The sequence below is a fragment of the Etheostoma spectabile genome, unplaced genomic scaffold, assembly GCF_008692095.1.
Source record: "Etheostoma spectabile isolate EspeVRDwgs_2016 unplaced genomic scaffold, UIUC_Espe_1.0 scaffold00570090, whole genome shotgun sequence".
NCBI lineage: Eukaryota > Metazoa > Chordata > Actinopteri > Perciformes > Percidae > Etheostoma > Etheostoma spectabile.
Genome location: NW_022605524.1, coordinates 69,829 through 92,995, shown reverse-complemented (window position 1 = coordinate 92,995; position 23,167 = coordinate 69,829). Strand labels below are relative to the sequence as shown.

The 23,167-nt window shown below is 44.0% G+C and overlaps 1 long non-coding RNA gene across 1 annotated transcript; it reads left to right on the top strand.

The window, feature by feature from the left end:
• The first annotated feature begins 4,110 nt into the window (after positions 1–4,110).
• LOC116685625 (uncharacterized) lies at positions 4,111–19,233 on the top strand. The gene is made up of 4 exons (XR_004330998.1): positions 4,111–4,154; positions 7,377–7,382; positions 8,979–8,983; positions 19,083–19,233. It is a non-coding gene; the product is annotated as an uncharacterized LOC116685625 (long non-coding RNA).
• Positions 19,234–23,167: the final 3,934 nt, after the last annotated feature.

Below are 23,167 nucleotides of genomic sequence, written 5' to 3'. Positions count from 1 at the left end.
TTCAAAATATGATGGTAATGCATGGTTTATTTGTGTTGTACACAGCTCTTACGTTGGTTGAGGACAAGGAAAGCATTAAAAGTAATCAAACCATCAGTTCTGGCCTTCTCAATATTGACTGGATGCTACAAGGGGTGTAGTTTCCCAATCTTAAACATCTGCAGCTCAAAGGTGTCGGGCGAAGCGGTGTCCATCAAACTGCAGCAGAAAAAATCCCGGAAGACCAACGCAAGGCCGCCTCCTCGACGCGAAAGCCGGGGAGTTCCAAACACGGAGCAGTCCGGGGCGCATAGTTCTTTAAGATGAACGTTTTCGTTCTCACGCTGCCATGTCTCTGTAATGAATAGGAAGTCCAAGTTTTCCTTAGCAAAATGGTCGTTCAGGGTAAAGGCCTTGCTTGCAATGGAGCGCGCGTTTAGAAGTGCAATACTGGTAGGGCAGGTGTGTGACCAAGGCTGGTCTGGGACAGGCTGGATGGCAAGATCCATCCGACAGACAACCGGACTCAGGACACGCTGACTGGGCGCGCGGCGGCAAACAGGCCGGGTGGGAAAGATCCAGTCGGAGATGCTCCACACAGGCGATGACACACAGACCACGTCCTGATCAGACTCGCAGACCGGGACCGGCCTCAAGCATCGCTCACTCCCAGGAGCTCTGGATCCATTTGGCCCAGATGGGAAACCACGGGATCGCCACTTTCTCCTCCAGACCTGGGCCCCAGCCCTAGATCCCCGCTTCCTTCTCCTACCGCGGCGCCAAGTAAGCAGCAGGTATTCCGGTGATGACGCGTGGCACTCCAGTTTAGGAGGGAAAAACTCAGAAAATCTGTCCCAGGTAATACAAAAGTCCTGCATATGTACCTTAATGCAGAGCAATGAGTCCCGGTCATACTGTATGAGAGAGAGAGAGAGAAAGAGAGGCCAAGGGAGCGCATTTCTCCATGTTCTGTGTGTGTGTGAGATTGATCCGAGCGTGTTTGTAGGCGGGGGGGAGCGCTGTGACTATCACAGAACGCTGCGTGGCCAGTTGAGGAGTTGTATTCTATCACGGATATTGACTCATATTACTTGTATAATAGTTGTACTCGGCAAAAGTGCTTTATCCGTACCGGATACTCGTTTCAGCCGGATACTCGGATCACCCCTAAAATAAAAAACTGCTTTCTTAAATTAGGTTTCTCAACCTGCTCCCCTGCCATGGCCCCCAGCAGTATAACCTACTCCGTGACAAGTTCCTGGAATACCAGACTATGCCAATACCACCCCTGCAGATCCCAGAGGAAATTGACATGGAGAGCTTCTGGGCTGAAATGACTACCCAAAAACACAAGGTTAGAATTATTCTTCACCAAGAACACAATGAACAGAACAGAATGGAAATATGCTCTAAAGCGTTTTTGTTTTTTTTCCTCCTTTTGACAGGTTTAAAAGTATGCTGTAGGTTGATGTATAATCAATTTGTTCTGTGTGTGTAGGATATACTGTATATACAAAGCATCATATAGAGGCATGCATTTTGTCTTAATCTATCAAAGACAAGAAATAAATTAAAAACAACAATACTTCTTAATATTAGCTTATTTTGACTGTGTTCTTGGCTCGTTCTTCACAGGTGACAGGTGTAACCCTGTCTCCGAGGTTGCCACTAGGGAAGAGTGAGTACAGCATTATCTGTATCTGTATCTGTTTACCACATGAATTATCTGTATCTGTATCCGTATCCGTACTCGGACTGGGTGGGGCCTAACCCGGAAGTGGTCAGATTTAACCCAGAAGTGGGTCGGGTTGTCTTGAAATGGACGGGGCTTTAACCGGTATGTTATTTTAAGCATGCAATTGATATGGGTTGATCAGAAATTGTTATATTTATTGCTGATTAGAAATGATTTCCTTTAAGTGATAATCTTTGAAGCAAGTTTGGGGGACTTGAAGGGCACCCAATTCAGAGAATCACCCTGCTACCATGATTTTGGAGCCTCCCTGATCCAAGGAAACATGTTGGGTAAAAAAGAACATAAGGACTCCAGGGAATGACGCCCCAGAGCTAGGTTAGTAACAAGCATTTCTGGGACATGGATGCACATGTAACCGGTCTGGCCTCAGTACCGGTCACCTGCGTTGTGTCTAGAGTGAAGACGACTGGAGACTCAGGCCTTGGCACAGGAAGTTTAATGCTGTTGAGTGTTTTAGGGAAAGAAAAACACAGCGTTGCTCATTCGCCCTCAACACACGCCGCTCTTGGCCAGATCCAACACCGTCTCACAATTTACATTCTCAATGAAATAAAAATCCCACATATTAAACAATAAATGCAAAAATACAACTAAAGAATCTAAGGAGACTCCGTTATATGTAGCCCAAATAAAACGTCTTTCAAATCCCCCCCACTTCCTCACAGCATTACAAAATATACACTTAATATATAATATAAGTTCAGTGCCAATAACATACCTGTTGAGTGTTTTAGGAAAATAAAAACACAGCGTTGCTCATTCGCCCTCAACACATGCCTAACAACATAAAAAGAAATACATACACTTATACAGGCGCAGTGCTGAATACAGATTGGAGAATGCTAACGCAAATACACATGGAAACATAGCATTTAAGCTAGCTCACTAAAACACTCAAAACAGAACAATACACAAAAATACACGGAAGGAAATGAAGCACAACAACTGTTAAAAACCTATACTAATCACAATCACCCTGCCTAACACTTAAATACACATTGAACATAGTATTTAGTACATTTGCCTCGCGCTACACAAGGTACCTACCGCTCTCGGCCAGATCCAACACCGTCTGACGAGAGCCGGGAAAACAAACCGTACATTCCCAAAGCGCCCAGCAGAGGGCGCATTTCCCATGTAAATTACATAAACAGTCCCTCCATTAAATTAAAAGCAAACAAATTAAAACCAAAAATACACAGTAAAATGAGGGATATTTGGTGGAATTCAAACATTTTTCCAAACCTGCTACACACACAAATGGGAAGATAGAAAGATAGAGGAGAGAGGGACTTGGTGTGTCAAAGGAAGTCCCCCAGCAGTCTAAAACTAAGATGAAATAATCCTTACCATGGGGTTCGACAGCAGCGACAAAGCAGTCTTCATCCTAACCCTTGGTAGACTGGCAACTTTTTTCCTTCCTTTGTTGACTGGGGCGCGAATATGTTGCTGGGCAGATTTCAGATTTACTGACCATCACATCAACTGGGTGTGTAACGTAAAGACATCCAGATGCTCAATGAACGATGCTTCCAAATGACCCGCGAACAACTGAGGAACTTGTAAGACATTTAAAAGACATAGGTAATACGTTGCTGCGATGTATAGAAACAATCATAATTAAAGCTGCAAGCAGCAATGGAGGGCCCTCGCTAACCTGCGCGAGTTGGGGTTAGCGGGGGACGCCTCTCCTTGCGGCTGCGCATTTGGGCGTCACTCGTACGCTGAAAATCGTCGCCAATAAAAAGTGAACTCCCTGCTGAGTTCAATAACACCTCACACAAGACTTTAAGTCATACAGGTCATTATCTGCGAAAGGGGGCGTGGCCGCGTTATAAGGGGTGCGGGTCAAACATCATCAATAAAAAAGGAAGTCTGCTGAGTTCAATGACACCTCACACAAGACTATACGTTATACAAGTCATTATCTGTGAAAGGGGGCGTGGCCGCATCATAGGGGGCGGGTCAAACATCACCCATAAAAAGGAAGTCTCTGCTGAGTTCTATGACACCTCACACAAGACTATACATTATACAGGTCATTATCTGTGAAAGGGGGCGTGGCCGCATCATAGGGGTGCGGGTCAAACATCATCAATAAAAAAGTAAGTCTGCTGAGTTCAATGACACCTCACACAAGCCTATTTGTCATAGAGGTCATTATCCGTGAAAGGGGGCGTGGCCGCATCATAGGGGGGTGGATCAAACATCACCCATAAAAAAGGAAGTGTCTGCTGAGTTCATTGATACCTCACACAAGCCTATACGTCATAGAGGTCATTATCCGTGAAAGGGGTTGTGGCCGCATCGTAAAGGGTCGGGTTAAACATCACCCATAAAAAAGGAAGTCTGCTGAGTTCAATGACACCTCACATAAGACTCTACGTTAAACGGTTCAAATGTTAGGAAATGGGGCGTGGTCTGATTGACTGGGCGTGGTCATAATATAGGTGCTGCCTCAGTATCACATGTAGACCACACATTCTAAGCTTCATGTAAATCGGATGGTGTTTGTCATATAAGGCTTATTTCCTGTTGCCTGGTGGGCTATCTCCAAAAGTCCATATTGGCCTGGACTCTTGGTGTTTGTGGAAAATTTCAAGCAGATATGACAACGTACACTGTAGTTACAGCCACTTAATTCTTCATTGCTAAACAATCAAAATGGCCGCCATGCCACGCCCACACCGTATGACGAAAAGTTTCTTTTAATAACTTTTCATCTTCAACATCTTGAGATGACTCAAACTGAATTTGAAGTCGATGTGATGAAATCTCTAGGAGGAGTTCGTTAAAGTATAACACCTTGTCTTTTAGAACTACTTGCTGTTGCCACTAGGGGGCGCTATGAATTTGAGCCAATAGCGGTGTGTAGATGTCGTCAGGGGCGGACACTGATGAATCGTGAAAAGTTTTGAGCTAATCAGACAACGTACGCTCAAGTTACACCCACTTCCTGTTTTGGTGGCGAATCGCACAAAATGGCCGCCCCGCCACGGCCACGCCCTATGACGAAAAGTTTTTCTTTTAATAACTTTTCATCGTTAACATGTTAAGATGACACACGCCAAGTTTGAAGATGATCGGACGAAAGCTCTAGAGTTCGTTAAAGTACGACGTGGAAATGGGCAAAATTGCACTAATTTCGCACGTTCAATACAAAATGGCGGACTTCCTGTTGGGTTTAGGGGGGGGCTACCATGGGGTTTTATGTCCGCCCTGCCATGTTACATGTGTGTACCAAGTTTCGTGACTCCACGTTAATCGAGCTGCAGGGGCTCAATTTTCTTAATTTTGTAAGTGGCGCTAGCGAGCCATTTTTGTGCGCCCATTCCCGAAACCATTCAAATACGTAAATTTTCACCAGACTTGATGCGACCGCCAAATTTGGTGAGTTTTTGAATATGATAAGTCCTCCAAAAAGGCAATTCATTTGAATTCAGGGAGAGCGGGCCGCATTCGGGGCGTCAATCTCTCCCCCGCCTATGGTCGGGCACGTATACTCTACCTGCCCCTACTCCCTCATTTGCATGAGGGAAGAGAGGGGAGAAGAATGGAAAAAGGTTTGTTTGAGGACACACTGAGTTTTGTGGTTAATTCTATCAAGTTTCCAAAAAGATAATTATTACTACTACTATTATTACTACTACTACTACTACTTCTTCTTCTCATTATTTTTTATTATTATGACCATCATTATTAATAACAAGTTCAACCTAAAGTGAAGATTTGGACGGGAACTTCTTTGGAAGAACTTTTCTTTACTGGCATTATCTGCTTTGAGTTGGTTTGTCCTAATCTTCATATAAGGTGGTTTGGCCGCAAACTGTGGGTTGTTTTTAAACCTTCAGTGGTGGTGAGTTTTCATGAAGGTTGCCACGGTTTTCATCATTGTATGGAGGTTGCATTAAAATTCAATCGGGTCCTTCATGGACGTATATCCAAGAGATCGTGGAGAAAGCGAAGTTGTGGTTGGATCATTGCATACTGGAATTAAAGTAAGTCATGTTGTCCGAAGGCACTGGCTGGGTTAGGATTTGTTAAATTATCTCGATGATCCCCCCCGCTTCGTCCGACGACTGGGCAGTTAGATAGGGGATCAAAGGCAAGTGCACGGGCCGGCGCACGTCAGTATGAACATCCAATGCCTGCAATGTCCTCTACCATATTCTCCATTTTGTTTTTTAGCGGACATGAATAAACTGGGGAACAGATAAACTCTTCACCGCATCCGAGATGACAGTGCCCCAGATATTCTGCATCCTTTGGTTGGTATCCCATGTCGGGGTGTCGGATATTATTGTTGGAAGTTTTATGGCGGACATGAATAAACCGGGAAGCAGATTGACTCTTCACCGCAGCCGAGCTGACAGTGTCCCAGATATTCTGCGTCCTCATTTGTATCCCATGTTGGGGTGTCGGGTTTGCTCTTTTCTGGCTTTGATTGGGAGGTTTTTTTGTGTCCCATGTCTGGGTTCAGGTTGTTTTTTTATTTTTTTAGGTGGTATGGTCGTAGCCTGTTTGGGCTTTAAAGTTGTACATTCCACTTAGTTGGTTTGTATCCCATGTTGGGATGTTGAATTTGCTTTTTTCTGGCTTTGATTAGGAGGTTTTTATGCCCCATGTCTGGGTTCAAGTTGTTTATTAGGTGGTATGGTTGCAGCCTGATTGGGCTCTAAAGTTGTACATTCCACTTAGATAGTTGGTTTGTATCCCATGTCGGGGCGTTGGGTTTATTCCGGTTTTAATTCAGGAAGTTCTTGCGTCCACTGTCTGGGTTTGTGTTTAAGCTATTAGAAAGCGGGTCCATATGTTTGGGTTGAGTTTGTATCTTTCTGATCAGGTAAGTATTTTTCTTATCACTATCGAGTCCGTTTCTGGATTATCTAGGGCTGATCGTCTTTCACGTATTTTTCTTCATCTCCATTTGTCGGGTAGGTCATGTATCACCTTGGAAAACTATTATTAATGTACGGCTGGCTTTGTTGGTTAATAACAAATGTTTTTCAGGTGGATTCGGATGGATCGAGGAGGCCGTAATTGATTCTTTTTTGAGGTAGGTTTTGTTTCCGATTATGTTGTTTGTTATATCGAAGCAGTATTGTCTTTAAGGTGAGATTTTTGTAGTTCTATAGTTTAAATGAATAAATTACAACAATTGAGGTGTCTATATTATTCCCCTGAGGGGAGCTTAAAATAAGAGCAAGGGATAGGGTGAAAACAAAAAGAGGTTGCACAGTTTAAAATCAAACCATATGTCTGGTCTCCTTCCCACAAGAGAGGGGAGTCGGAGGACCAATGCTCACATTTGTAGATGAAATTTTAGTCAGTGTGTTGAAGAGTTGTTTTTGATGAGACTGGAAGTGGTAAAAATAAGGTTTTACCGGGTTGAATTTAGGGTCTGGGCTCGATCTAAGTGCTAGGTTTTAAGGTTATGACAACGTAATTTATTAGGGTTAAATTCTCAAGGTTAGGTTTAAGGGTTAGGGTTAGGTTTCAATTAAACTAAAGGGTTATGGTTAAGTTTAAGGTTAAATTCTCAAGGCTAGGGTTAGATCTAAAGGCTAGGTTAGGTTACGGTCTACCTAAAGGTTGAGTTTAGGGTTAAATTCTCGAGGTTAGGGTTATAATTTAAGGTTAGGCTTAAGTTTAAGGGTTCCAGTAGGTTAAGTTTAGGTTTCAAATCTCAGGGTCAGGATTAAGTATTTAAGGTTACTGCAATGTTTCAGTTAGATTAAATGGTTAGATTAAAAGATTAAGATTTTAGTTAAATTTTAGGACACATCATCAGTAGTGAACCTCAGCATCATTGAGTGTTTCGGCCATTACCATCTAGACAGTCTCCACTGAGGGCGGCCCGCCCAGGATGGATCAAGTCCTGGTGTGTGTCCCATAGCCAATTAGTTTTGGTTTACAGAACAGTAAAGTAGCTGTAGGATCTTAGGTTTAGGAAAGCAATAGAGGGTATGGTTTAGGAAAGCAATAACGGGACTTGGGACAACAACGGGAAGGTTGGGTTTAGGAAAATAACAACGGGATGGTTTCGGTTGGGCTAGGGTTAGGGTTAGGATTTAGGTTTAGGAAAGCAATAGACGGTTGGGTTTAGGAAAGCAGTAATGGAACTTGGAACAACAACGGGAAGGTTGGGTTTAGGAAAATAACAACGGGATGGTTTCGGTTGGGCTAGGGTTAGGGTTAGGGGCATTAGGTTTAGGAAAGCAATAGAGGGTTGGGTTTAGGAAAACAATAACAGGACTTGGGACAACAATGGGAAGGTTGGGTGTAGGAAAATAAAAGGATGGTTTTGGTTGGGCTAGGGTTAGGGTTAGGGGCATTAGGATTAGGGTTTAGGAAAGCAATAGAGGGTTGGGTTTAGGAAAACAACGAGACTTGGGACAACAACGGGAAGGTTGGGTTTAGGAAAATAACAACGGGATGGTTTGGGTTGGGCTAGGGTTAGGGTTAGGGTTATGGGCATTAGGGTTAGGGTTAGGGTTAGGGTTTAGGAAAGCAATAGAGGGTTGGTTTTAGGAAGACCATAACAGGACTTGGGACAACAACGGGAATGTTTGGTTTAGGAAAATAACAACAGAATTGTTTTGGTTGGGCTAGGGTCAGGGTTAGGGGGATTAGGGTTAGGGTTAGGGTTTATGAAAGCAATAGAGGTTTGGGTTTAGGAAAACCATAACAGGACTTGGGACAACAATGGGGATGTTTGGTTTAGGAAAATAACAACAGAATGTTTTCGGTTGGGCTAGGGTCAGGGTTAGGGGCATTAGGGTCAGGGTTAGGGTTAGTGTTTATGAAAGCAATAGAGGGTTGGGTTTAGGAAAACCATAACCGGACTTGGGACAACAACGGGAAGGTTTGGTTTAGGAAAATAACAACAGGATGGTTTTGGTTGGGCTAGGGTTAGGGTTAGGGGGTTAGTGTTAAGGTGAAGGTTTAGGAAAGCAATAGAGGGTTGGACTTAGGAAAACAATAACGGGACTTGGGACAACAACGGGAAGTTTGGGTGTGGGAAAATAACAACAGGATTGTCTTGGTTGGGCTAGGGTTAGGGTTTGGGTTAGGGTCATTAGGGTTAGGGTTAGAGTTTAGGAAAGCAATAGAGGGTTGGGTTTAGGAAAACCATAACAGGACTTGGGAAAACAACGGGAAGTTTGGGTGTTGGAAAATAACAACGGGATGGTTTTGGTTGGGCTAGGGTTAGGGTTAGGGTTAGGGTTTAGGTTTAAGAAAGCAATAGTGGGTTGGGTTAGGGTTAGGGGCATTAGGGTTAGGGTTTAGGTTTAGGAAAGCAATAGATGGTTGGGTTCAGGAAAGCAATAACGGGACTTGGGACAAATAGGGTTAGGGTTAGGGTTAGGGTTGGGATAATTAGGGTTAGGGTTAGGGTTAGGGTTTAGGAGAGCAATAGAGGGTTGGGTTTAGGGAAACCATAACAGGACTTGGGACAACAACGGGAAGGTTGGGTTTAGGAAAATAACAACGGAATGGTTTTGGTTGGGCTAGGGTTAGGGTTAGGGTCTAGGGTTAGGGTTTAGGAAAGCAATACAGGGTTGGGTTTAGGAAAGCAATAACGGGCTTGGGACAAATAGGGTTAGGGTTAGGGTTAGGGTTGGGAGCATTAGGGTTAGGGTTAGGGTTTAGGAGAGCAATAGATGGTTGGGTTTAGGGAAACCATAACAGGACTTGGGACAACAACGGGAAGGTTGGGTTTAGGAAAATAACAACAGGATGGTTTGGGTTGGGCTAGGGTTAGGGGGGTTAGTGTTAGGGTGAAGGTTTAGGAAAGCAATAGAGGGTTGGGTTTAGGAAAACAATAACGGGACTTGGGACAACAACGGGAAGGTTGGGTGTAGGAAAATAACAACAGGATTGTTTTGGTTGGGCTAGGGTTAGGGTTAGGGGGGTCAGTGTTAGGGTGAAGGTTAAGGAAAGCAATAGAGGGTTGGGTTTAGGAAAACAATAATGGGACTTGGGACAACAACGGGAAGGTTGGTTGTAGGAAAATAACAACAGGATTGTTTTGGTTGGGTTCGGTTTCGGGTTAGGGGCATTAGGGTTAGGTTTAGGGTTTAGGTTTAGGAAAGCAATACACGGTTGGGTTCAGGAAAGCAATAACGGGACTTGGGACAATTACAGGAAGGTTGGGTTTAGGAAAATAACAACAGGATGGTTTGGGTTGGGCTAGGGTTAGGGTTAGGGGCATTAGGGTTAGGGTTAGGGTTTAGGTTTAGGAAAGCAATATATGGTTGGGTTCAGGAAAGCAATAACGGGACTTGGGACAACTACAGGAAGGTTGGGTTTAGGAAAATAACAACAGGATGGTTTGGATTGGGCTAGGGTTAGGGTTATGGGCATTAGGGTTAGGGTTTAGGAAAGCAATAGAGGGTTGGGTTTAGGAAAACCATAACAGGACTTGGGACAACAATGGGGAGGTCTGGTTTAGGAAAATAACAACAGAATGGTTTCGGTTGGGCTAGAGTTAGGGATAGGGTTAGGGGCATTAGGGTTAGGGTTAGGGTTTAGGAAAGCAATAGATGGTTGGGTTTAGGAAAACCATAACAGGACTTGGGACAACAACAGGAAGGTTTGGTTTAGGAAAATAACAACAGGATGGTTTTGGTTGGGCTAGGGTTAGGGTTAGGGGGTTAGTGTTAGGGTGAAGGTTTAGGAAAGCAATAGAGGGTTGGACTTAGGAAAACAATAACGGGACTTGGGACAACAACGGGAAGTTTGGGTGTGGGAAAATAACAACAGGATTATCTTGGTTGGGCTAGGGTTAGGGTTTGGGTTAGGGTCATTAGGGTTAGGGTTAGAGTTTAGGAAAGCAATAGAGGGTTGGGTTTAGGAAAACCATAACTGGACTTGGGAAAACAATGGGAAGTTTGGGTGTGGGAAAATAACAACGGGATGGTTTTGGTTGGGCTAGGGTTAGGGTTAGGGTTTAGGTTTACGAAAGCAATAGATGGTTGGGTTCAGGAAAGCAATAACGGGACTTGGGACAACTACAGGAAGGTTTGGTTTAGGAAAATAACAACAGGATGGTTTGGGTTGGGCTAGGGTTAGGGTTAGGGGGGTTAGTGTTAGGGTGAAGGTTTAGGAAAGCAATAGAGGTTTGGGTTTAGGAAAACAATAACGGGACTTGGGACAACAACGGGAAGGTTGGGTTTAGGAAAATAACAACGGAATGGTTTTGGTTGGGCTAGGGTTAGGGTTAGGGTCTAGGGTTAGGGTTTAGGAAAGCAATACAGGGTTGGGTTTAGGAAAGCAATAACGGGCTTGGGACAAATAGGGTTAGGGTTAGGGGGGTTAGTGTTAGGATGAATGTTTAGGAAAGCAATAGAGGGTTGGGTTTAGGAAAACAATAACGGGACTTGGGACAACAACGGGAAGGTTGGGTTTAGGAAAATAACGGAATGGTTTTGGTTGGGCTAGGGTTAGGGTCTAGGGTTAGGGTTTAGGAAAGCAATACAGAGTTGGGTTTAGGAAAGCAATAACGGGACTTGGGACAAATACGGGATAGTTGCGTTTAGGGAAACTACAACGGGATATTTTCGGTTGGGCTAGGGTTAGGGTTAGGGTTAGGGGCGTTAGCGTTAGGGTTAGGGTTAAGGTTTAGGTTAGCAATAGACGGTCGGGTTCAGGAAAGCAATAACGGGACTTGGGACAACTACAGGAAGGTTGGGTTTAGGAAAATAACAACAGGATGGTTTGGGTTGGGTTAGGGTTAGGGGCATTAGGGTTAGGGTTTAGGAAAGCAATAGAGGGTTGGGTTTAGGAAAACCATAACAGGACTTGGGACAATAATGGGGAGGTCTGGTTTAGGAAAATAACAACAGAATGGTTTCGGTTGGGCTAGAGTTAGGGATAGGGTTAGGGGCATTATGGTTAGGGTTAAGGTTTAGGAAAGCAATAGACGGTTGGGTTTAGGAAAACAATAATGGGACTTGGGACAACAACGGGAAGGTTGGGTGTAGGAAAATAACAGGATTGTTTTGGTTGGGCTAGGGTTAGGGTTAGGGGCGTTAGGGTTAGGGTTAAATGTAAATGTGCTGTATTTATATAGCGCTTTTCCAGTCTTAACAACTGCTCAAAGCGCTTTTACATCTACAGGAAACATTCACCATTCACACACATTCATACACTGTGGCCGGGGCTGCTGTACAAGGTGCCACCTGCTCATCAGATAAACACTCACACACATTCACACTCCGATGCGCAGCACCAGGGGCAACTCGGGGTTCAGTGTCTTGCCCAAGGACACTTCGACAATGACTGCAGGGGCAGGGATCGAACCACCAACTTTTCAATTGGCAGGCAACCGCTCTACCACTGAGCCACAGCCGCCCCGGGTTAGGGTTTATGAAAGCAATAGAGGTTTGGGTTATAATAAAACATTTAAAATACATCATAGGATAAAATCACACTGTTAGAAGCATGCATAAAACCAATGGTATGTGTATCATCATGTTAAAATCCAGAGGCAAGCAATTCATGTTGCAAAACAAGATAATAAATATTAATAATATCATTAAAATATAACATAAAAAATATAACATATTAAAGCCCAAAAATGAAAATTTATAAAGGATCACCAAGGCCTCTAGTAAATAGCTTTATTTAAAAGAGTGAACATATAAAGGTCTGTCTATATTTAGGTCGGAACCCCCCTGCAGGCAGAAATCAGTTACCTAAAAAGAAAAAAAGAAAAAAATAGTAATAAAATCTGAAAGGCATTACATAAAATCAGAGAGTTATAAAAATAGAAAGAAAGGAAAAGGAAGGAGAACATGTAAGGGGGTTAAAAGACTGGTTCTAGTGCACTGCAGTGGTGGTGTGTTGCAGGACCTGCCAAGGGCTAAAACCAGCTCGGCTGTGGGGGTTAAAAATGTGGGGGAGATGAATAAAACCAATATCCGAACCTCGAAGCGCCTCCCTAGGGTCCTTGTTCTTGTTTAAATTTGTGTGAACTAACATGTCTTTTAAGTTTTTGTTTCTCCTGTAGGCGGAGATCATGCGGCAGTCCCTCAGCAGGTCGCACTCTTCCCCCGCCCCCCGGAAGTTCCTCTTTATTGTTGGCATTAAGCTTCTCAGATTCTCCGAGTAGGTGACGACCAAAGGGACGAGGGTCGAGCTAGACGGCTGACTGGTGCTGGTCTGGTCTCTGTTTGTGAGACCGCCGTTGACCTCCGCCTTGATACCTCTAAGGAAGCGCCTCGAGTAACCCCTTACCCTCATCACACTAAAAGTGTCCTAGTGGCCTCCTCCACGTGCTCCGGGAAGGTGCAGATCCTGTGGAAGCGTACCAGCTGGGACTTGATGAGGCCACTGTACGTGTGCTTGGGGTGGTAGCTGGTTTTATGAAGGAGTGCATGGCGATCTGTGTCCTTGAAATAAACCTTGGTGGCTATTGTCTTTGACTGGACGCCGGGGCTGTGGAAGAAGACCCTCGTATCGAGGAACTCCACTGTAACGGGTTGAAGGGTGTGCTTAAGTTTTATCTTAGGGTGATGTGAGTTGAGGGTGTCCAGGAAAGTCAGGAAAGTCGGTTCTGAGTTGTCCCATAGGCCGAAGATGTCGTCCAAGTACCGGAAATAAAGCAGGGGTTTGATGGTGAGTTGATGGAAAGCCGTTTCCTCCCAATGGGCCAGGTAGATGTCTGCGTACGACGGGGAGTACTTCCGGCCCATTGCACACCCGCACAGCTGGAGATAGTGTTTATTGTTGAAGGTGAAGTCGTTCCGGGTGAGTGTTAGATGAAGTAACTGTAAAATATGGCTGTCTGGTCTGGATGGGTCAGGGTGCTTATTAAAAATGTGTCTTATGGCAGAGAGGCCAAGTGAAGTTTCAATATTAGTGTACAGTGAGTCTATATCTATTGTAAAGAGGAGAGTGTGACCGGGTACCTGGAGGTTCTTTATTTTATTAACAAATTCATATGTGTCTTTGATGTAGCTGGGGTGCAGTTTAGAAAGTGGGTTAATGAAGTGGTCTATGTATTCTGTGATGTTGTATGATTCTGATCCGCAGTCGCTGACTATTGGTCTGCCGACCGGAACAACAAGGGGGACCGTCCAAGTCCCAGGAGGCTTGTGGATCTTTGGGAGGAGGTAAAAGAGGCGAGACCTGGGCTCATCCGGACCGTCCAGGTATTTCTTCTGTTTAAAGTTAATGAATTTGTTTTGGTAAAGTTTGTCTGTAATATCCCTAATAAGTGTTTGTGTTTCTATTTGTAATGTGTTAGTCAGTGGTCTATAATATGTGATGTCATTTAACTGTCTGTTGGCTTCTAAAATGTAATTGTTCTTGTCTTGAATAACTATTTGGCCCCCTTTGTCTGCAGGTTTTATGACTATGTGTTTGTTATTACCTAATGAATTAATAATCTGTTTGTGTTCCTGACTAATGTTGGGTGCTTTGTGTGGAAAGGGGCGCCAATGTGTGAGTGCTTGGTTGTTTTTATTGATTAATTGTGCTATTTCTGGTGATATTGTGTCCAGGTGTGGTTCCCAATGGGACGGTCCGGTGAAGAGCACAGGTTCCCGCCTCTGTCCTCCCTGAAAGTGATCCAGGAGTTTAAGCCTCCTGTGAAAGGTATGTAGGTCCCCCCTGAGCTCCGGCCGGGTGGGAGGTTTGGGTGTGGGGATGAAGGTGAGGCCCTTCTCCAGGATCTCCAGCTGTGCAGGCGTGAGGGAGAAAACAGCAGAAAGATTAGTTATGTTTGACTGGGGGGTTGTACTGTGACAGTTGGTCCCCGTTATGAGTTTAATTGTTGTTTCCAGTACTTGAACAACATCTCGGCCGTGTCTGCTGTCCAGTGGATATTGTCTCTGGCTGTCTGGAAAAGAAGTGGATTGATTTCTGCAAGGAAGGTGTATTTTGAGGTTATTGTATTATTGAGGGTGGTTAGTAGTGCCTGCTGGCGTGGATTCAACCTGTTGGAAAAGTTTATTACAGGGATGTAGATGGTGGCGTTTGGAAAAGTAGTTTGACCAGTTTTTACCATCTGCTGTAGCTGTTTGAATATGGTAGTCTGTTCATGTTCTGAAAGGCAGTTGTTGAGTCTGGCTGAAAGGATGACGTGCTGTGTGTCTGGTTGTGGGTGTAGTTTTTTAAAGATGGATGTTATGTGGTGGAAGGTGGCTCCGGGGTAACTGTCAACCTGTATGTCTGGATCTGTGAAAGATGGGATGCGTGAGAGGTTGGAGTCCCCCAAAAAGAGGGTCCGCTTCCCCACCTCCAGCGACCAGTCCTGTATTTTTCTAAAAGTGCGTGGGTGTGTGTGTGGTTCCAGGCGCCCTAGGGAGCCAGGTGCCGCTGCAGAGGCCCTGTTTGGGGTAGAGGTGGATAACTCAGATGTTTGGGGTGTAATCAGCTTTTCGCTTTTCAGTTGTCCCTTTCTCATCACAGTTTTCACATCCACCTCAGTGGTTGGGTTTCCCCCACAGGGCCCTGCAGACAACAGCTCTGGCTCCCTCTGCTGCATGTGTGCTGAAGTGGATTCTGTAGGTGAAAGAGGTGAAATGGTGTTACTGCATGGGAGAGCAACATTGGTTATTACATTACTGTGGACAGTGTGGGTTGTGTCAGGTGGTGGAGGGGAGGAGGCAGGGGGGCAGGCAAGGGACCCAGCCCAAGCCAATCCATGCCGCCGGAGCTCCTTGACGGACATCGGGTTAATTTCAACCCTCACTTGCCGTCTCGGGTTCCGTTTGGGCAGCTGGATTGGAGGCCGAGTCACCCCGCCGGGCCCCCCGGGCTCCCCCACCTCCAACGTACAGAGGCCTGAAGAACCGGGCTGTGCGACAGAAAGAGCTGGTGGAGGGGGAGAGGAAGGAAGGGGAGGAAAAGGTTTGGGAAGTAAGGTGGGAAAAAGAGGGGAGGTAGGGGAGGAGGAAGGATGGGTGAGGTGCGGGGAGTGAGGAGGAGGGGAGGGGGGGAGGAGAGGGGAGGGTGATCTTGTGAGGGATGAGAGAGGGACAGGATGAGGTGGGGTAAGAAGGGGGAGGAGTGAGGAAGAGTGTTGGGGGAGGGGGGGACCTGCTGGTTCTGGGAGTGGTGGGAAGTGGTTAGGGGAGAGCTGAGGTGGCGGAAGAGGAACCTCCCCCGTCTGGGGACCCCTAGAGATCAGGTCCCTCAGCGTGGTGACAGAGGAGGTCGTAAGTTTCCTCCTGTACCTCGCCCTCCCCCACTGGATGGATTTGGTGAAGGATGCCTGTGTAAATGGTGGGAGGTCCTGCAGCAGTGTGGCAATAACTGTGTCATAATGTTCCCTAAGTATGCTGATGTTATTGTTCATCCATGTGTCCGTGTTGAGTTTAACCAAGTCCAGTGTGTTATTGTTGGGGGAGGAGGGTTTAATAAAGGAGGTGAGTCTAGTGATGTGTTTGATCATGCCTTGAGGAAAAGTGCCCGTGTTAATTGTGTGGTTGATGATTTCGGAATGATGAATGGCCTGTAACAGTTTGAAGTATGTCTTGGTGTGAAGATAGTTATGGTGAACTGTAGTAGGTGCAGGCTGGCTGTTGGCTCCCGAGGGAAGGGCAGGAGGGGAGCGATGGTTCGCCCCCCCCACCGTCCCGCCCCCCGGAGCCAACGCCAGCGGTGTAAACCTGTTGTGTAGTGGTATTGCCATATTTAGCCACAAAGCTGCAGGACGGCCCCAACCGGCAAAATCATTAGGGTTAGGGTAAGGGTTTAGGAGAGCAATAGAGGGTTGAGTTTTGGAAAACTATAACGGGACTTGGGACAACAACAGGAAGGTTGGTTTTAGGAAAAGAGTTAGGGTTAGGGTTGGGGGCATTAGGGTTAAGGATAGGGTTTAGGAGATTAATACAGAGTTGGGTTTAGGAAAATCATAACAGGACTTGGGACAACAACGGGAAGGTTGGGTTTAGGAAAATAACAACAGGATGGTTTGTTTTGGGCCAGGGTTAGGGTTAGGGGCATTAGGGTTAGGGTCAGGGTTAGGGTTTAGGAAAGCAATAGAGGGTTGGGTTTAGGAAAACCATAACAGGACTTGGGACAACAATGGGGAGGTTGGGTTTAGGAAAATGACAACAGGATGGCTTCGGTTGGGCTAGGGTTAGGGTTAGGGGGTTAGGGTTAGGGTTAAGGTTTAGGAAAGCAATAGAGGGTTGGGTTTAGGAAAACAACGGGACTTGGGACAACAACGGGAAGGTTGGGTTTAGGAAAATAACAACAGAATGGTTTTGGTTGGGCTAGGGTTAGGTTTAGGGTTAGGGGCGTTAGGGTTAGGGTTAAGGTTTAGGAAAGCAATAGAGGGTTGGGTTTAGGAAAACAATAACGGGACTTGGGACAACAACGGGAGGGTTGAGTGTAGGAAAATAACAACAGGATGGCTTCGGTTGGGTTAGGGTTAAGGTTTAGAAAAGCAATAGTGGGTTGGGTTTAGGAAAACAATAACTAGACTTGGGACAACAACGGGGAGGTTGGGTGGGTTAGGGTTAGGGTCTAGAGTTAGGGTTTAGGAAAGCAATACAGGGTTGGGTTTAGGAAAGCAATAACGGGAATTGGGACAAATACGGGATAGTTGGGTTTAGGGAAACTACAACGGGATTTTTTCAGTTGGGCTAGGGTTAGGGTTAGGATTTAGGTGTGGGAAGGGTTAGGGTTAGGGGCATTAGGGTTAGGGTTTAGTTTTAGGAAAGCAATAGACAGTTGGGTTTAGGAAAGCAATAACGGGACTTGGGACAACTACAGGAAGGTTGGGTTTAGGAAAATAACAACAGGATGGTTTTGGTTGGGCTAGGGTTAGGGGCGTTAGGGTTAGGGTTAGGGGGTTAGGGTTAGGGTTTAGGAAAGCAATAGAGGGTTGGGTTTGATGAAAAGTTTTTTTTTTAATAACTTTTTTTCTTCAACATCTTAAGACGACTCAGACTGAATTTGAAGTCGATCTGATAAAATCCCTAGGAGGAGTTAGTTAAAGTATAGCACCTTGTCTTTTAGAACTACTTCCTGTTGCCACTAGGGGGCGCTATGACTTTGAGCGAATTTTGGCGTGTAGATGTTGTCAGGGGCGGACTCTGATGAATCCTGAAAAGTTTCGAGGCAATCGGACAATGTCCACTCAAGTTACACTCACTTCCTGTCAAACGGCATATTTCCTGTTGCCAGATGGTGGCGCTATCTCCAAAAGTCCATACTGGCCTGCAGATGTCCTCAGGCCTGGACTCTTGGTGTTTGTGGGCAATTTCAAACAGATACGACAACGTACACTGTAGTTACAGCCAATTTCATCTTCATCGTTAAACACCCAAAATGGCCGCCATGCCACGCCCACACCGTATGACGAAAGGTTTTCCTTTTAATAACTTTTCATTGTCAACATGTTAAGATGACACAGACCAAGTAGGAAGCTGATGGGATGAAAGCTCTAGGAGGAGTTCGTTAAAGTATAGCACCTTGTCTTTTAGGCCTACTTCCTGTTGCCACTAAGGGGCGCTATGACTTTGAGCGAATTTCTGCATGTAGATGTCATCAGGGGCGGACACTGATGAATCGTGAAAAGTTTCAAACCAATCGGACAACGTACGCTCAAGTTACACCCACTTCCTGTTTCGGTGGTGAATCGCACAAAATGGCCGCCCCGCCACGGCCACGCCCTATGACGAAAAGTTTTTCTTTTAATAACTTTTCATCGATAACATGTTAAGATGACACACCAAGTTTGAAGATGATTGGATAAAAGCTCTAGGAGGAGTTTGTTAAAGTACGACATTTGGAAATGGCCAAAATCGCACTAATTTTGAACATTCAAAACAAAATGGCGGACTTCCTGTTGGGTTAAGGGGGGGGCCTACAATGGAGTTTTATGTCCGCCCTACCGTGTTACATATCGTCACCTTCCTAAAATAATTGCCTAAGTCATTTTTTCCCGTTTTTCAGAAAACACCAAAAACTGAACCAAATACTGAACATATTTTGACTTAGGCAGTTATACAAAGGCGTAGAATCACATCACCTGTTCAACTGAGAATGTAGGAAATTTTACCAGAGGTGGCCAGCACCATGAGGAGATGATTTAGGCAAGAAAATACTTTTTGTCAAAAAATTACTTAGGCAGTTATTTTCAGAAGGTGACGATATGTGTACCAAGTTTCGTGGGTCTAAGCAGCGATGGAGGGCCCTCGCTAACCTGCGCGCCGCGGGGTCACTGGCGGACGCCTCTCATTGCAACCGCGCTTTTGCGCGTCACTCACATGCTGAAAGTCGTTCCTAAGAAAAAGGCACTCCCTGCTGAGTTCATTGATACCTCACACAAGCCTATACGTCATGCACATCATTATCTGGGAAAGGGGGCATGGCCGCACCATAGGGGGGCGGGTCAAACATCACTAATGAAAATGGAACTCTCTGCCGAGTTCATCGATACCTCACACAAGACTGTACCTATAACGGTTCAATTGTTATGAAAGTGGGCGTGGCCTGAGTGCGTGGGCGTGGTCAAATTATAGGGGCCGGCTCAGTATCACATGTAGACCACACATTCTAAGTTTCATGTAAATTGGATGATGTTTGTCATAAGGCATATTTCCTTTTGCCAGATGGTGGCGCTATGACTTTGAGCCAATAACATCATGTATATTTCGTCAGGGCTGGACTCTGATGAATTCCGAAACAATTTCGAAACAATCGGACCATATACGCTCAAGTTACACCCACTTCCTTTTTTGGTGGCGAATCGCACAACATGGCCGCCCCCCAGTTTAATGACACCTCACACAAGACTGTACTAAATCGTCACCAGCAATGATAGGGGGCTTGGATTAAACACAAAATACAAAGTTTGCGAGGTAAAAGTCAGGAAATTTGTGTGAAAAAGTGTGAGCTCATAAGTCTGTAGTGAAATGCAATGGCAAATTTTCCCAAAGTAATGTTGTGATGCCTTCCTCTTGTTTTCTTTTTGTCGAGTCTACAGGTGTGTCAGGAGGCCTCATGAGCTGTACCTGTGTGCAGATGTCCAAGTAAAATGGCTGCTTGAGAGGGCCATTCTTACTACAACACAGCACTCAGACACTTCAACATGCAACTGACCTGGTTCCATCTCACTCTGTTTGTTTGGTTAATTAAGCTCTTGATGGGATGTCATTTAGACCTTTGGCCTTTAATTAAGGTGTAATTAATTATAAGAAAAACATTTGTAGTTACGGTGTAATTTGATGCACTGTAGGTTTGGGACAACAACTCTAACTCCAACCGAAACAATACCAAGTTAAACTCATCAATAAAACCTTAATTTTAAAAAAGTGCTTTCTGCACGTCATAGTTTTACAAAGTGAAACACCCCAAATTCCACCCAAAAGGACATACCATCTCTAGCGGAAAACACTAAATACAATTAAAAAACATAATATGATGTCTTTAAAGAAAAACTAAAAAAAGGTCTAGCCTCCTCCTGCTCTCCCTGCTCTGCCTCAGTCTGGGTCTCTGTACCAGCAACATCTGCAAAAAATCAAAGCATGCCCTGTGTATCACAATAATCTTTTAATAACCCTAACAACAAAACATTATATTTCACACACTACATGTGCTAAATGGTCGGTGAGTTCCAGATCCTGTATAGTGGTGTTTATAATGTCAATTTCTGGACGGTACATGTCTGGATTGCTGCTGGTAACATTTGTTGTTAGGCTGATTTTGAGCAACATTGCATAATAGCCTATCCTTTCAAAGGAGTAACAACCATGTAACATTACCTATCACTTGAGAATATAATGCACTATGCATAGTTATTCATGCATTACAGACCACAATTTACTGTACTTTAACTCTTTACTATATTTCAGAAGTGATATAGATTGTCTAGTCATGTTTATTCTGTAATTACATTATCACATTTAGATATCCATTGACTTACATGTCACCTAAGCCTATTAAATCTGTACATTATGTAGCCTATCCTATTGTATTCTTGTACTGTACTGTATGTGAAACTATATGTTGTCTTGTACGCTTAAACTTTTCTTGGCCAGGTTGCCGTTGAAAATGAGAAACTGTTCTCAGTTTAAATAAAGTTTAAATTAAACAAAAACTTTCATACTTTATGTATAATTTTCAAATGTTTATTTTATGTGTATTTGTCTTATTTTGATGTTGGTGAATTTGTCTTGAGCTGCTGTAACAAGTGAATTTTTCCCAGTGTGTGATTAGTAAAGTCTATCTTATGTTATGGTATTTGTCTGTCCACCCATTGACCTCACTCTAGTCTTTTAAGAAATAGTATTACACAGCCATACTATCACAGTCATAGCTATGGCAATATTTGGCACAACTAAACATTTACCATCTTTTTTAAAAGCTGCAGTCAAGTGCAACAGTTTGAGCATTGCATTTTGGCTTCCTCTTTTTTTTTTGTTAAGGTGCTAGGTGATTGACAGCAGCAGCAGAGAAATGCACAGAATTAGATTTAAAAAAAAAACGAAAAGAAAAGAAATGAAATTCTAAGAAGGTCAAATATTATATTAGTGTCCATTAATAAAAAATAAATTCATATTAATAAAAAAATTAATTAATTATTAAGTAATGTTCTGTGTGGTTTTCTGTCAGAAGAAAAAAATGCGTGCACCCGCTCTGTGGTTGATTTGAATATTTGATACGCGGGCTCGGGCGCCTAGTATAAATGCCCGTAGGTTCGGTTAAACCGTTGCTTTATTGTCAAACTGTGACTGCTATCGCATACACAGGGAGAGAAAATGGTTCCAGGCAAACTGAGAGAGATACGGAGATTGGGAGAGATAGAGAAAGGTATCAGCACTATTTTCACATTTTTCAGCTTTGAAGGACTTCTTGCCCGCACCAACAGTAAGTCTGCTTGCTAGCTTATTGAAGTTGCATGCTAACGTATTTCTTTGCAACTTGAATGTATGTAACGCACATTTATAATTTGCTCAGCAAATAACAAAGTCAACTAAGCTCTGACTAAAACGGAGTGTGTTTCCTCTTGTTTTTATGTAGCTAACATCAAGTTAGTTAGCTAAGGTTTCTATATAATTTGTTGGCTAGCTAACTCTAACACATGGTTTAGCAACGGGGCTAATAAAGCTAACGTGGCTAACGTAGGTAGGTAGCTAGCTGTAGCAGACTCTGTTTAGTCATTAAATTAAGCATAGCTGTTTTTGTAATTTCACACAGTATGTGATAATGCAAGCAATTGAATGTAGTTAAGCAGACATATTTCCATCTGGAAAAAAAGAGAATCATTTTATTCAGTCTTAACTATTAAGTAGGCACGGGATTATGTTAGCACGTTCGTTTTTTATTCTAACGTTACTTTGAACGTTTACCGTAGCTTGTTAGCATGCTAAATTATTTCTTTGCAAACAACATGAATGTATGTAACGTATATTTATAGTTTGCTCAGCAAAATAACAATGTCAACTGAGCTCTGAATGAAACGGAGTGCGTTACCTCTCCTTGTTATGTAGCTAACGTGATGTTAGTTAGCTAAGGTTACTATCAATGTTGGCTAGCTAATATTACCCAGAGTTTAGCAGTGGGGCTAATGAAGCTAACGTGGCTAACGTAGGTTGATACCTAGCTATAACTTACAGCAGACTCTGTTTAGTCATTAGGTTAAGCATAAATGATGAACTGTTTATGTAATTGCATACAATATGTGATAATGCAAGCAAATTAATGTAGTTAAGTGGACATATTTCCATATGGATAAAAGGAGGATCATTTTATTGTGACTTAACTGTTAACGGTTAGTTGTGTTTTTTATTCAGTCTGAACTACTTCTCTGAGCGCACGGTTCCTCAACCGGTACCGGTTTGTCCACAACGTGTTTTCTTTCATGAATTGCAAGCATTAAATCGTCACCAACACGGTCATGCAGCACACCATTAGAAAGCTTAAAGTCTCATGATTCCATCGAGCCCACACACAAAGCATAAGGTGACTCACAACGGTTATAATCATGTTCTGAAGTAAAGAAAGACCGAAAGATTTGAGTATAAAGTGAGCGTGCATCCCTACCTTTGTCCTCGTGTCTTTAATCACAGCGGTGAAAGATCGCCGAAAACGTGGTTTTCCTACTTCGTAAACACTCCAAGCTATTAGAATATCCAAGCCTTGTAATCCACAATTATCTGGTCCCCTCACAATCTTGTAGTTTCTGGCCAAGTTTCGACGTAGAGAAATCTAGATAGCTCATCATTTCTCGGTTTTGATCGCGTGTATCTTTTCCCCTGTGCGTCCCTGTGTGTCCGTCCAGGCACGGTCGGAATCTCTGGCTTCTGCCCTTTCCACTGATATCTGTCCCGACCAATAGCATAAGCCTATCTCAAGAAATCCTTCAGACCAGCCAATCAAATCCCACATTCCCATTGGGCCCACGTGGGAAAAACTGACAGCAGATCCGACCACTTAGAGAAAGAGGTCATAAAACTGGCATCCCTG